The sequence below is a fragment of the Trifolium pratense genome, unplaced genomic scaffold, assembly GCF_020283565.1.
Source record: "Trifolium pratense cultivar HEN17-A07 unplaced genomic scaffold, ARS_RC_1.1 scaffold_69, whole genome shotgun sequence".
Lineage (NCBI taxonomy): Eukaryota > Viridiplantae > Streptophyta > Magnoliopsida > Fabales > Fabaceae > Trifolium > Trifolium pratense.
Window position 1 is genome coordinate 70,001 of NW_025721052.1, and position 15,000 is coordinate 85,000.

Genomic DNA, 15,000 nt, shown 5'->3' on the forward strand with positions numbered 1-15,000 from the left:
CATTTTCGGAGCACTTTGATTTTTTGGCCCCCCGCGTGCCTTGCCACGCCCTTGCTTATAGCAAAACGAGACGGGGCCTTGGTCCAACTTGGCATAGGCATGGAATTTGATCTTTATTACTTGGCCACGGTCATGCCACGGTACATGGAGGTTGCTTGACACCCCCGTGTGCATTTTGGAGCACTTTGATTTTTTGGCCCCCCGCGTGCCTTGCCACGCCCTTGCTTATAGCAAAACGAGATGGGGCCTTGGTCCAACTTGGCATAGGCATGGAATTTGATCTTTATTACTTGGCCACGGTCATGCCACGGTACATGGAGGTTGCTTGACACCCCCGTGTGCATTTCGGAGCACTTTGATTTTTTGGCCCCCCGCGTGCCTTGCCACGCCCTTGCTTATAGCAAAACGAGACGGGGCCTTGGTCCAACTTGGCATAGGCATGGAATTTGATCTTTATTACTTGGCCACGGTCATGCCACGGTACATGGAGGTTGCTTGACACCCCCGTGTGCATTTCGGAGCACTTTGATTTTTTGGCCCCCCGCGTGCCTTGCCACGCCCTTGCTTATAGCAAAACGAGACGGGGCCTTGGTCCAACTTGGCATAGGCATGGAATTTGATCTTTATTACTTGGCCACGGTCATGCCACGGTACATGGAGGTTGCTTGACACCCCCGTGTGCATTTTCGGAGCACTTTGATTTTTTGGCCCCCCGCGTGCCTTGCCACGCCCTTGCTTATAGCAAAACGAGACGGGGCCTTGGTCCAACTTGGCATAGGCATGGAATTTGATCTTTATTACTTGGCCACGGTCATGCCACGGTACATGGAGGTTGCTTGACACCCCCGTGTGCATTTGGAGCACTTTGATTTTTTGGCCCCCCGCGTGCCTTGCCACGCCCTTGCTTATAGCAAAACGAGACGGGGCCTTGGTCCAACTTGGCATAGGCATGGAATTTGATCTTTATTACTTGGCCACGGTCATGCCACGGTACATGGAGGTTGCTTGACACCCCCGTGTGCATTTTCGGAGCACTTTGATTTTTTGGCCCCCCGCGTGCCTTGCCACGCCCTTGCTTATAGCAAAACGAGACGGGGCCTTGGTCCAACTTGGCATAGGCATGGAATTTGATCTTTATTACTTGGCCACGGTCATGCCACGGTACATGGAGGTTGCTTGACACCCCCGTGTGCATTTCGGAGCACTTTGATTTTTTGGCCCCCCGCGTGCCTTGCCACGCCCTTGCTTATAGCAAAACGAGACGGGGCCTTGGTCCAACTTGGCCTAGGCATGGAATTTGATCTTTATTACTTGGCCACGGTCATGCCACGGTACATGGAGGTTGCTTGACACCCCCGTGTGCATTTTCGGAGCACTTTGATTTTTTGGCCCCCCGCGTGCCTTGCCACGCCCTTGCTTATAGCAAAACGAGACGGGGCCTTGGTCCAACTTGGCATAGGCATGGAATTTGATCTTTATTACTTGGCCACGGTCATGCCACGGTACATGGAGGTTGCTTGACACCCCCGTGTGCATTTTCGGAGCACTTTGATTTTTTGGCCCCCCGCGTGCCTTGCCACGCCCTTGCTTATAGCAAAACGAGACGGGGCCTTGGTCCAACTTGGCATAGGCATGGAATTTGATCTTTATTACTTGGTGTTTACGTTGGGATTTGGTAAACAACCGCTAGTTTAAGTATTTAAACTCGCGAGATCAACTAGTAAATCTCAGGACAATTTTGTGTTTGTTCGTTTCAAGAAAACTGTTTGAATGTTCGTTTGAATAAGGAAACAAACACTTAGGAATTAAAATATTTTAAAGCATACAAGAGAAACTAATTCGAATCGCCTCGAAGTAGCAGTTTCTCAAGCAAGTATCTGGATTCAGACTTAGAAAAATTTACTGGAAAACAAATTGCATTGCATTGAATGAAAAAACAATTACAAGTAAAGATGGTTCACAAAACATACATTTCTCCTTCGAATTCCGTTCGTTCGATCGCTGAGTACTTAGAATTTTTAGAGAGAATGTTTGTATAAATTTTGTGACCCTTGTTCTGAATGAAAAACTACTATAAATACTACTACAAAGTGGTAACTGTTCTTCGATCATCTGGACGCTCCTCCATTTGCCACGTCGACCACGTTTTCCACTTTCATCTTTCATTCCTTCAGCGCGCGCCAAGGCCTTTTGGGCCGTTCGTTGTTTCTTTTTTGGGCTTGGCCCAACTATCTCTCGATTCGATTTTGCGCCTTCGATAGCCTCCTGGTAAAACCACAACTATACGCATCCTCTACAGCTCTCGAAACGCTTTTCTGCTTCGACATAGGGAGTTCTCGACACCAACTTTGAAAGTTTTGTTTTGATAATATAACCTCCAAAATAAATATTGGACCCACCAATTATATTTAATTGATAAATACCAAATTTATGTCCAACAAATTGCCCCCCAAAAATGCCATTTTCGACGGTGTCTATCGAAAGAGGAAGTGGCATTTTTGAAAGTATTAATGGATAACTTTCTTTTCCATTTATCTCTCCTATCGTTTAGGCTGCCATTCAAAACTTTGGATTGGCTCCAAAACTTGTTTTTTCTTTCCACCTGTCCAGGGGTTTGGACACTTGTCAACATAGGAAGTTGAAACAATTTGCTATTTTCCTCAATTCGTGTGCCTCTATAAATAGCCAGATTCTTCCTTTATTGCGTTTTTCTCCAATTTTTGCTCTGTCAACTGTTCATCTTCTTCTTCATCTTCTGCGATTCTTTCTTGAATTCTTGCTTCCAAAAGACTTCTTGTCTTCACTTTTCTACTTATCACCCAGTCATCAACTTTCTTTTCACTCGGATTTTCCTCAACCGTTGCAAACAACCTGTGATTCCCAAATTTAACCCTAATCACCATTCTTTCACGCCATCTTTATACCTTCATCAATGGCGTCAGATTCAGGTGTCAGAAAATTCCTTCCTTACGCCGGTAAGTGGACCGCCGCCACTCTTTCTTCTTACGATGAGGATGTGGTTCCAGAACCATCGTTGCGTCTGGACTTGCAAAAGTTTTGGGAAAGTCAATTAATCTTTCCTTATTCTGTTGATAACCTTGTGTATGCGTTTGGGGGACCCAAACCAAGTGATAAAAGCCGTAATTCCAAGGTTCTGTCTATCTTTCCTGTTTATAAACCTTGTGTTCCTAGGGTTTTCATTAGTGAACCCTATAATTTTAGCTATATCAAGGCGCCTAACAGAGTGTTTCGATCGGCTCCTTCTTTGAATGACCAATACCTTGGCTGGTTAGACAGGGTACAACGTGATAAGGCTGATATTTGGCAAGCCTGTGGTATTTATGACCTTATTCAGCTCTCTCGGACAGGCCTTAAATACCAGCAAGAGATGATTATTGCTGCTTTACACTTCTTTGAGTCTTCTACCAACACCTTCCACTTCGAATGTGGCATGATGACTCCTACCCTGCTGGATGTTGCTGCCATTACTGGCTTATCGCCTCTTGGCGACACTTATGATCCTTGCAAAGCTTCCAACACCATCAAATTTGATTTTCGAAACAAGTCTTACTCCAAATACATCGTGGAGAATCGAAAGACTAGTGATGAAGTAAGTGACGAAGAACACATCGCTTTCTTAACCTTATGGCTATCGCAGTATGTCTTCTGCACTCAATCTCTCCAAGTAGCCAAGAAATTCATCCCTATGGCTATTCAATTACATGAGTGCCAGCAATTCAACTTCGCTCGGCTTATTCTTGGATGTCTTTATGAATCCATGAGGGATGCTTGTGAACATCTTAAAAGAACAGGTGATGGATCCACCTTTTTAGGTGCTGGCCCCTTCTGGTTATTGCAATTATGGCTAACTGCCACTTTTCATGCTGAGCTTGACCTTTTCTTGCCTGAGCCATACTATGAGGAATCAAGAACACGTCGAGTCGAAGGCACGAGGTTGGCGAGAATGGTGCCTAGGGAAAGAGGCCTTGGTTATGATGTGGCTTTCCAACAGTATTTTAATACTTTTCTCAGCCTGAAGAAGTTCAAGCCTAGCTTTGCTCCCTTTGTGGATAGGCCACTTGGTCCTCCTTGGTTTACTCACAGATTTCCTTCTCCACCGGAATTCGAGATGGTAACCAACAGCATTTGGAATGCTTACTTGATGCCTACAGTCTTGTCTTGTCGAATTGGCTTGACCTCTGGAGATTTTGGGTTAGTTGGCTACTTCCCAAACCTGGTGTCTCGCCAATTTGGCTTAACTCAAATACTCCCTAAGAGCATATACTTGGAAGAAAGGGAGGTTTGTTTAGGCAAGCATGGCATGACAGAACCACAGTTCCATTCATTCTTGAACCACTTCAATCAGCCTTCTTATGAGCTTACCCCATTCGACTTCGCTCCCTCTCATGCCTGCACTAGGGAATTTTTTACCTGGTGGTCTCGACACTATGAAGGACGCCTGGTTGACACGACTGCCTTACTCACTGCTATTTCTAATGGATTCGACTCATCTATTTTGAACAAGATTAAGTCGAAATTGAACGCCAGAGGTATTCTTTTAGTTTTACTTTTACTTGCATCATTTTACCTTGCGTGCTTTTCTCTTATGCGCACTTCTCCAATGCAGGGAGTAAGTCGAAAGCAGGTTCTAGCAATTCTAGCAAACCTCTTCCTCCACCACCTAAGGTTGAACTAAAGGTAAGCCTTTGCCTTTTTTGTGGCTTCTCACACTTTTGTAGGATGTCCATATTAACTTTGATATGCCCTTTCCAGATTGCTTCGCGCAAAAGGTCTCATTCAACTGAAACTCCTTCTGTTTCGAAGAAACAAAGAATTATTCCAGCTACTTGTTCGAGTGCTCCAGATAAGGTATCCATTTAGCTTAAGAATTCTTTTTCTTTTGTCTTGAATGTGAACTTACTGAACTGTGGCCTGTAGGATATTCCTGTCCTTTCGACCATCCCTGAGCAGACTAACACTGCCACTATTCAAGATCTCCCTCATAACGCTGAACCCATTACTGATGAGAAGAAGAAAAAGAAGAAGAAGAAAAAAGAACACCAACCCAACCAAGAAGGTACTCCTGAACATAAGTCCTCTGAGATTGAGGCACAACCTGATACTCTGGCATCACCTGAGGACCCTCCTTTAGAGCAATCGGAGAGGAAGAAGAAGAAGAAAAAGAAGCACAGAAAGTCTCCTGCTGCAGCCACTGTTGTCGAGGCTTCTGCTATTGCAAAAGAAACAACTTCACAGCCTGAAGCTTCTGCTACCCCTCAAACCCAAGTAAGCCATTCTTATTTCTTGTTACTTCTCCAGCTTTTGGCTGTGTTACTCATTCTTTCATGGTTTTATTTGTTTCAGCCACAAAACTCTGCTCAAGTTATTTCTCAGGATGAGCCTACTCCTAGCAAAGCGGCGGAGGGGGTGGTCGAAGGACCAAGCGATGCACATCCTGAAGATGTTGCAGAAAAAATCCCATCTCCTCAGCCTGTCGGAACGGCCATTCTTGCTGAAACCTCATCACCACCCAAAGCTCCTGGCTCGCCTCACCACGCTTTCGAAGATGATACCCTTAAGCCTAGCAATGAAGAGGACCAACTCGATCAAAGCTTACCACAACAGAATCCTTCGACAAATCCTGCCCACGTATTGGCTGATAATGATCCTCTAACCAACTTTCAAACTGACCCCATTGCTAATACTGAACAAAGGCCAACAGTTGATGGCGAGCATTCCACTACCAATCAACCACAACCAAGTGGGTCGAACCATGAGTCTAGTTCACCTAGTGCTGGCACTTTTGACTCTGAAGATGGGAACTCCTATATTGGTGATTCACTTGGTGAAGAGGGAACTTCCGTGTCGAAGCCATTTCCTACTGTTGTCTTGCCAGTTGAACTTGCTAAAGAGTTAAAAGATTTAACTCCCGTAGATGCACTTAGCAAGCTTTTATCAAGCTATGGCACCTCTAGCTCCGCTGTTGAGGACACAAAGGGTAGGGAAGATGTACTTGAGCAAGAACAGTTTGAGCATGAAAACAGGTTCAGGAGAGAAATCCTTAATGGGGATATGCTGGGCTTGCTTGAGCGTGACTCTTCTATATATTACAACATCAAAGCCCTTTTCCGCAAGCTGCAGAACCCAAGGACTGACGAAGCCATGTTCCTTCTAGTGACTCAGGCTGAAACCTTTTTAGAACAATTCGTTAGTCAATCTCAGCTCCTAACCAGGACTAGCAGCCTTTTGACATCTCTGCTTGCCACCCAGCACCACCATTTCGAGCAAGCTAATAGTTGCAATGCAGAGGTTACAACTATCAAGGCTGCCTCTGATGAAGCTCTTAAACAACTTGTGGCTTGCGAGAACAATATTGCTCAATGGCAATCTGAAATCGAAGCGCTAAAGGAAAAGATTCGACAGGAAGAGGCTAAGATGGAGAAGCTAGCTGCAGTAGCCATTGAAGCACAAAAGGTTAAGCTTGATGAGCTAGCACGTGAAGGTATCCAACACTACAGTGATGGTCTAGCTGTCCAGAAACGAGTTGAGCACCTTGCTAGTGATAAGGAAATGCTACAACGTAAGCTGGCGTCCATTCGAACTCAGTATTACCAATTTCAAGCGGCTAATCGAAAGCCTCCTTCAACATCTCAACAACAACCTTGACTTTATAAATTTTCTTTTTGTCTTAAGTTTGTTGTTCTCTTTGGATGTTGTAATCGTGAATCTTTTAACACTAGCAACTGTCGAACAATTTCGCACATGCTTTTTGAATGCATGCCCGTTTTGATTTTTTAATGCTGCATGTTTATATATTGGCTGAGTATTTTATTCCTTTGTTGTTGTTTGCTTTCCTTCTTTTGGGTCACTCTCCCAAGCCTTATTAATGGCACTTTGTAAAGAATGAAGCGAACATGTTTCCAAAGCAGTCAACATAATTAACTACATGGCTTTGAGCATTAATGCAATGGCATTTCCTATGCAAACTGACCGTGGTTAGTTGTAACTGCCTAGCTATTAACGCGTATTAATCCTTCTATAAATACCCACGCCTTGCAACTCTTTTGTTCAGCACTTTGCACCGATTAACGCATCAACACCTCTCCACAAAGAATGGATAACAAGAAAAATCTTCCTTCCTCTTCCCCGGGCTCAAGCACACCACGTCCTCTTGGAAGGGGACGAATCAAGATTCCAGCTTCCAAACCTCCACGCACTAGAATCCTTCGCCCTAGGCCGGCACCAGCCAAGGTAGTAGAAACCATCATTCTCTCTTCTGATTCTTCAAGCTCTAGTTCAGATGATGAAGATGAGGATTACCTTGAGTTCCTCAGTACCCTAGAACCTGATGAAGAATACCCAGGAACTCCAACTCCTTCTTCTGAGGATGAAGACTCTCAGATCTCAGAACTTTCCAATTCTGATTCAAAGGATGAGGGAACTCGGGTTCAGGGTAAACCTTAAGTGGTTACCCTTCAACATTCAACCAATTCTTGTACTTTCTTGAACATTCTTGAATGATTGGTTGTATTGTTGATTTTGTATGAATAAAAATTGATTCTTGGCATTTTCTTTTACCATCTTGCAAATTTTATCCTTGCGTTATTCATTTTTTATGGTTATTTCTTGCAACATTGGCTTGTATTTCTTTAAATATTTGCCATTCATATTGACTGACCGTCTCTCAGGAGTTAACTCTTCAATCTCATAAGCTCCATTTGACAAAACTTGAGAAATCTTAAATGGTCCTTCCCAATTGGGTGACCATTTTCCAAAGACTCGATCTCGTCTGTCCATGGGGAGGATGACTTTCCAAACTAAGTCTCCTACGTCAAAGAGTTTGGATTTAACCCTTTTGTTATATGCTCTAGCAATTCGTTCTTTTTGTCGAATCAAAGCATCTAACGCCTGCAACCTTTCCTCATCTACGTCTGTTAATTCATCTAACATTATGTTCTCATAGTGATCAGGAGGTAGTTCCCATTGCCTTTGTACTCGAATCGACTGCATCATTATTTCAACAGGTAACACGGCATCGTGACCATATGTTAGTCGAAAAGGTGTCGAACCCGTTGACTCTTTAGGAGAATTCCTACATGCCCATAGGACTTGATCCAAGGTCTTATGCCAATTCTTTGGCTTTTGGGCAACGTGCTTCTTAATTAAACTAATTATAACCTTGTTGGCTGCTTCAACTTGGCCATTTGCTTGAGCATAGTAAGGCGTCGAAGTCGTTAGCTTAAAACCCAATTGTTCAGCAAAATCTTGCATCTTTCGACCAACAAACACCGTTCCTTGGTCTGTAGTGATCGTCTCAGGAAGCCCAAACCTATAAATAATATGGTCTTGGATAAAATTGATCACTGTCTCCTGATCCACATTTGTTAGGGCAACAGCCTCTATCCATTTGGTAAAATAATCAATCCCAACTAGTATATAACGTTGGTTCTTGGATGACGCGGGCCTTATCTCACCAATTAAATCTAAAGCCCACCCTCTGAAAGGCCAAGGTTTGATAATCGAATGCAACTCACTGGCAGGAACGCGTTGTATCCCTGCGTGTTTTTGACACTCTTGACAACCTTTCGCATATTCTATGCAGTCCTTAAGCATGGAAGGCCAATACAAGCCTTGTCGAAACAAAAGCCATTTCATTTTATGGCCTGCTTGATGGGCACCGCAGGCTCCACTATGGGCGTTTGACATTGCTACATACGCTTCGTTTTCATTTAGGCATTTCAACAAAACCCCTTCAGGAGTCTTCTTAAATAGTTCATTTCCCATGATTGTGTAATTCAAGGCTCTATACTTAACCTTCCTATCGGCTGTACCTGTTGGATTTTCTATGTATTTAACAATGGGTTGTCTCCAATCCGTGCCAGCCAAATTGTCAATCACGAAGACTTCAGTCATTGCTTCATCAAAGTGTGCATCAGTCATTTCGGACTCCCTTTCGCCATTTGGTTCATTTGCCCCCAGCTGATAGGGTATTACCTCACATGAGATTAGTTTTTCTTTAATTTCAACTATCTCATCTAATTTTTTCCTGGTTACCTTATAACCAGAAGCAATTTGGGCTAAGTCATTCGCTTCTTGGTTTTCGATCCGGGGCACGTGTTGAATGTCACACGAATCAAATCGTTTTAGTAACGAGAAGGCAATGACAAAGTATTTCATCAAATGTTCTTGAATGCATTTATATTCCTTTGTCAATTGTTTTATTACTAACTCAGAATCCCCTCTGATTTTAACATGTTTTGCCCCCAAGTCCAAAATAATCTTTAGACCTACAATTAAAGCCTCGTACTCGGCTTCATTATTGGAGCAAGTACCATTAATCTTGTACTTAAACTTTGTTGGAATCTTTGAAGGAGAAATGATTAAGATTCCAATTCCTGTACCATGTTTGTGCTTCGAGCCATCAAAGTACAATATCCAAGGTTCATGTTCTACGTATGTTATTGGGGTCTCAGCCACCGAGTGGTCAACAAGGAAGTCAGCCACCACTTGACCTTTTACAGCCCTCAGGGGTTGGTAAGTCAATGAATATTCAGTTAAAGCTAAAGACCACTTCCCAATCCGACTATGCAAAATTGGTTTTAATAACATATGCTTAATGATGTCAAAATGAGAATAAACATAAACATGAACTGGTTTGATATATTGCTTAAGTTTGGTACAAGAGAAATACAAACATAGACAAAGCTTTTCAATTGGACTATATCTAGTCTCAGCATCATTCAAAATTCTACTTAGATAGTAAATAGCCTTTTCTACGCCATTTTCATCCTCTTGTGCGAGCATGCTTCCAATAGTCGAATCTGATGCTGCGATATACAACTTCATTTCTTTGTTTCGAATAGGAGGCATTAAAGTTGGAGGCTTCGACAAGTATGCCTTGATATCATCAAATGCCTTTTGTTGTTCCGTTCCCCATTCAAATACATCACCTTTCTTGAGCCTCAGCAGTGGAGAAAAGGGGTGAGCTCTGCCACTTAGGTTTGATATAAACCTTCTCAAGAAATTGACCTTTCCTAGCAAAGATTGAAGCTGTTTCTTCGTTCCTGGAGGAAATCTCCTGCATGTACACAGAAAGCACATTTCAGTGGATTCATTTTTAATCCACATTTTCTCATTCTTTCGAACGATTTTTTAAGATGTTCGATATGTTCATCCTGGGAAGCGGATTTCACAACAATATCATCAATATAAACCTGCATAAATATTTCGATAAAATCATGAAAAATTAAGTTCATAGCTCTTTGGTATGTTGCCCCAGCATTTTTCAATCCAAAAGGCATCACCACCCACTCATAGGTGCCTAAAGCACCAGGGCAACGAAATGCGGTTTTTGGCACATCATCTTCATCAATAAAGATTTGATTATAACCTGAATAGCCATCTAACATACTCAAATATTCATGCCCTGCTGCTGAATCAACTAACATTTCGGCTACAGGCATGGAATATTCATCCTTAGGTGTAGCATTATTCAAGTCTCTAAAGTCTATGCAGACCCTAAGTGATCCATTTTTCTTAATAACAGGAACAATGTTAGCTAACCATTCCACATACCTGGTTGTTCGAATGAACTTGCATTTGAGCAACCTTTCAATTTCTGCTTTGATCTTTGTCATGATTTCCGGTGCAAACCTCCTTGGAAGCTGCTTTACAGGTTTCTTATCTGGTCGAAGGGGTAGCCTATGCTCCACAAGATTTCTGCTTAACCCAGGCATTTCGTTGTAGTCCCATGCAAAGCAGTCTCTGTATTTCTTAAGCAACTCGACCATTTTTTCTCTTAAGGTTGGGTCTATATTGGCACTAATGTAAGTTGGCCTTTTAACAGAGCCATCTCCAATATCAACCTCCTGCAAAGGGTCTTGGGCTTGCATTCTCTGAATCGAACTATGTGGATCTTTCTCAAAACCCAAAGGCTCATCATCATAGATGCAATCTAACCTTTGCTTTTTTCCATCATTTACTTCACTAGCCTCCAAGGCCAGTTTGTCCCTTAAGTTATCATTGGCTTCGACAGCCATATCTTCTTGAACATTAATGGCCTCAAGAGCCATTTTGATTCTGTTTTCGGCTGCATAAGCCGTAATTCGATCCCATGCTGGGGACTCAATCATCAAATTCATCATGGTTGACCCATCCAGACACTGGTGGGTATGCATCCTCACACAAGGGTTTCTCTATGTCTTCCCTTTCCCAACAAAAGCCATGGGTTGGATGCAACTTAACTGAGTGGTATACATTTTTTGATACCACTTCATTTGGATCGAAGGCAGCATCTTGCTCACCACAAGGAGCAATCGAGGCCAGGTTTTTGTCGAAATTCTGTAATGTCACAGTGCCTGTCTCTGAAACATATGCACTCTGATCCGCTTCTACATTCTCGACTAAACCATCTTCTCTCCAGATGATTAATCTTTGGTGCATGGTTGAGGGAACAGCTCCAACACCATGTATCCATTCTCTACCTAATAACAGATTGTAATTAGGTTTGGCAGCTATGACCATAAACAAGGTCTTTCGAACTGTACTACCAACACAAACTTCCAACTGCACTGCCCCCAGGGAATGACCAGTTTTTCCTTCATAGTTGGCCAACACCACATTGTGGGAATGAAGGTCTGTGTCATAGAGACCTAATTTCTTCAACATGAAGTGAGGCATGATGTTCACCACAGCTCCTCCATCCACTAAGACTTTATTGATTCCCACATTATTGACTTTTGCCCTAATGAACAAAGCTTTCAAGTGGTTCTGCATTCCCAGATCTGGCTTTTCGAAGACAGCTTTTTGCTCTTCGACACAACCATTTTGCATAACATAATAACACATTGGCTTATGATCAGCCAAATTCAGGGCTTCGAAGTCCTCTTCCAGCTCATTGACTTCAGTAGGCACATCATATTCCAGTGGCAGAATGGACACCACATTGACCATGACATCAAAATCAGACCCCTCATCCAGGAGATCATCATCCTCCATGTCATCCTCATCTTCTGCCCCTCCTTGGGCATTTTCAGCTATGGGCTCTTCCAATATTATGGAAAGCCTCTCCTTTACTGGCCTCTTGGCCATTTCAACCTTTTCAGCCTTCTGGGTTGCTACAGCCTTGCCCCCAGCCTCAGCCTCTTTTGCTGTCAACTTTTGCTTCCTCTGGAACCTTCGCCACTGAGTGCGGGTCATAGGATTCTTTCCCTTATAGTTATTCCTATAAGAGTATTTGTTGACTTCAGTGGCAGCATTCACTGTTTCCTTCCCAGCTACCACTTTTGAACCCTTGGGTTCAGATACAATGTTCACATTAACATTGCTAGAGCTTCCATTTTCCATCATCCTTCGATTAAAAGTGACGTACTGTCCACTCACCCATTGGTTAACAGGTGCTCTCCCAGATGGTTTGAAAGTGTTCTGGGGGCCTAGCCTCTGCTGGATCGAAAGGCCTTTGGTAATAGGTTTTCCCCAATTGGCCCCTTTGTAAGGCCAAGCTTTTTGATTTGGCCTAGATTTTGGCCATTTTCTCTTGTTTTCAGCATAAGGTACAACATTTTGAAGGCCTGCAGTAGCCTCTTTGTCACACACAGCACTGCATCTAGGGCAAAGCATCACTTCAGCATTCTTCAGCTTGCACCTATTTAGGAAGTCCACCAATTCTTCCTCAGCATTGGGGTACACCTCACGTACCCTCTTTTCATACTCCTCTTCAGGCACAGCCTTGATTGGAGCAGCAGCGTCTATCACTTCAACCATGTTGCAGTCATAGACTTCGACATAGGTAGCGTCTGCAGGTGGCAAGGGATCTGAATCTACCTTCATTGGAGGCTTTGCCTTATCAGCATACTTCAGCCTTCCTTCATTCAGCGCTTTTTGCACCAAATCCCTGAAAACAACACATTGATAAGTTTTATGTCCCAAATAATTATGAAACTTACAATAACCTCTTTTCTTTCTTTGTTCTATTGGTGGTATTTTCATATCTTTTGGCACAATAATTTGGCCGTCAGTCACCAATAAATCAAAAATCTCATCACATTTAGTAATGTCGAAAGTATAAGTCTTTGTAACAAACTTATCATTTTTTGGTTCGATAGGATTTTTTCCATTCGACGGCCTCAACAATTTGCAAGTGTAAGGAGGCCCAGGCTTTAATTCAGCCACATTAATATCACTATCGTCGAAATCTAAGTATTCATCACTCGTTTCATAATCAATTTCATTATCATAGGAATCAACAAAACCTATTTCTTTCTTTTTCTGAAACTTAGAATTTCTAACTTTTTCAGCTTTTAACCTTTCGATTTGTCTCACTCTGTCAGCCAACTGTGACATGTCTCGAAGGTATTGGGTATCCAATTTCTTTCGAATTGAATAATCTAACCCACCAGCAGCCATTTCCACTAGCTCGTGTTCAGGCACTTGAGTAAAGCACCTGGATTTCAGCAAACGAAACCTATTTAGATAGTCATCAATTGACTCTTGGTTTTTTCTTTTTACACTGGCTAACTCTTTCAGACTTATCTTAGTTTGGCCCATATAAAATTGCTCATGGAAAATCCTTTCCAATTGGGCCCAACTATTGATCGAATTGGGAGGCAAAGTTGTAAACCAAGTAAATGCATTCTTGGTAAGCGAATTAGGAAAATACTTCATTCGCAAATTTTCATTATTCGCCAAATTCCCAGACTCAGCTAGATACCTGGCAATATGTTCTACGGTTGACTCATTAGTGTCCCCGGCAAACTTAGTATATTTTGGGACTTTCCAACCTCTTGGTAACTCGGTTTGCAGCACATATTCAGTGAAGGCAGAGACAAAGTTTGGCCTTCGACAACCCGTGTTTAGGCCATTTTGGGCCAAAATCGTTTCGACCATGTTAGCCAAATTGTGTTGGCCAAGCAAGTTATTGTTTTGCACCTCTCGCACTACCTCGTCAGGATCCTGGTTCCTCCTAACCATTACCACTGGAGGGTTCTGATGTACCACTTGTGGATTTGGGTTCATAACAGGAGGGTTTTGATTTACTAATTGAGGCATTTGATTAACCTCGTGAGGATAATAGGTTTCCTCTTGTACAACTGGTGTAGGTGTTGGGTTAGGAACTGTTTCAGTAGCCACATAGGTTGGCCTTTGCTGCACTGGAGTCGAAGACATTGCAGGTAGTATTACTTGTGGAGTAATGGGATTTACTCTAGGAGGTGGTGGGGGTGTCCCAAAAAAATCTGCAATTCGACTCATTTGAAATGCCAACATTTGATAACTCTCGTTGGTATTCTGAATTAATGGATTAAACACAGTACCCATTTGTTGTGTTAAGAGATTAACCATTTCATGGTTGCTCTCATCCATTTGTTGTCTCAAAGACAACACAGATGCAGTCGTTAAGGGTGTGGGAGTTACCCTTGACGAAGTATACCTATCAGGTTCGAAACCTGGCATCCCTAGACCAAGTGTAGGGGGAGGCCCATACATAAAACCCTGACCTGATGGTGGTTTCGAACGTCCAAAACCAGCAGTTACGGACGGAATTGCCATAGTTGGAATTGGCAAAGTTGGAATAACATCATGCACAGTCGAAATGGTTGGACTGGAGAATATTGGAACATTCACTAACTCAGATGTTACCAAACTTTGTGGAGGCGGATCGACTCCACCACTCGAACTTGCTTCACTACTCATCGCACTAGAACTTGGAGTTTTACTAGGATTAGATCTCTGAGTAGTTTTAACCATAACCTAACTTATCATGAGTTATATGCAAGTAACAAGTTTTTTATTCCACAATATAAAAATAAACACAACTTTAACAAACACAAAACCCGTCCCACTGGGCGTGCCAATTTGTTTACGTTGGGATTTGGTAAACAACCGCTAGTTTAAGTATTTAAACTCGCGAGATCAACTAGTAAATCTCAGGACAATTTTGTGTTTGTTCGTTTCAAGAAAACTGTTTGAATGTTCGTTTGAATAAGGAAACAAACACTTAGGAAT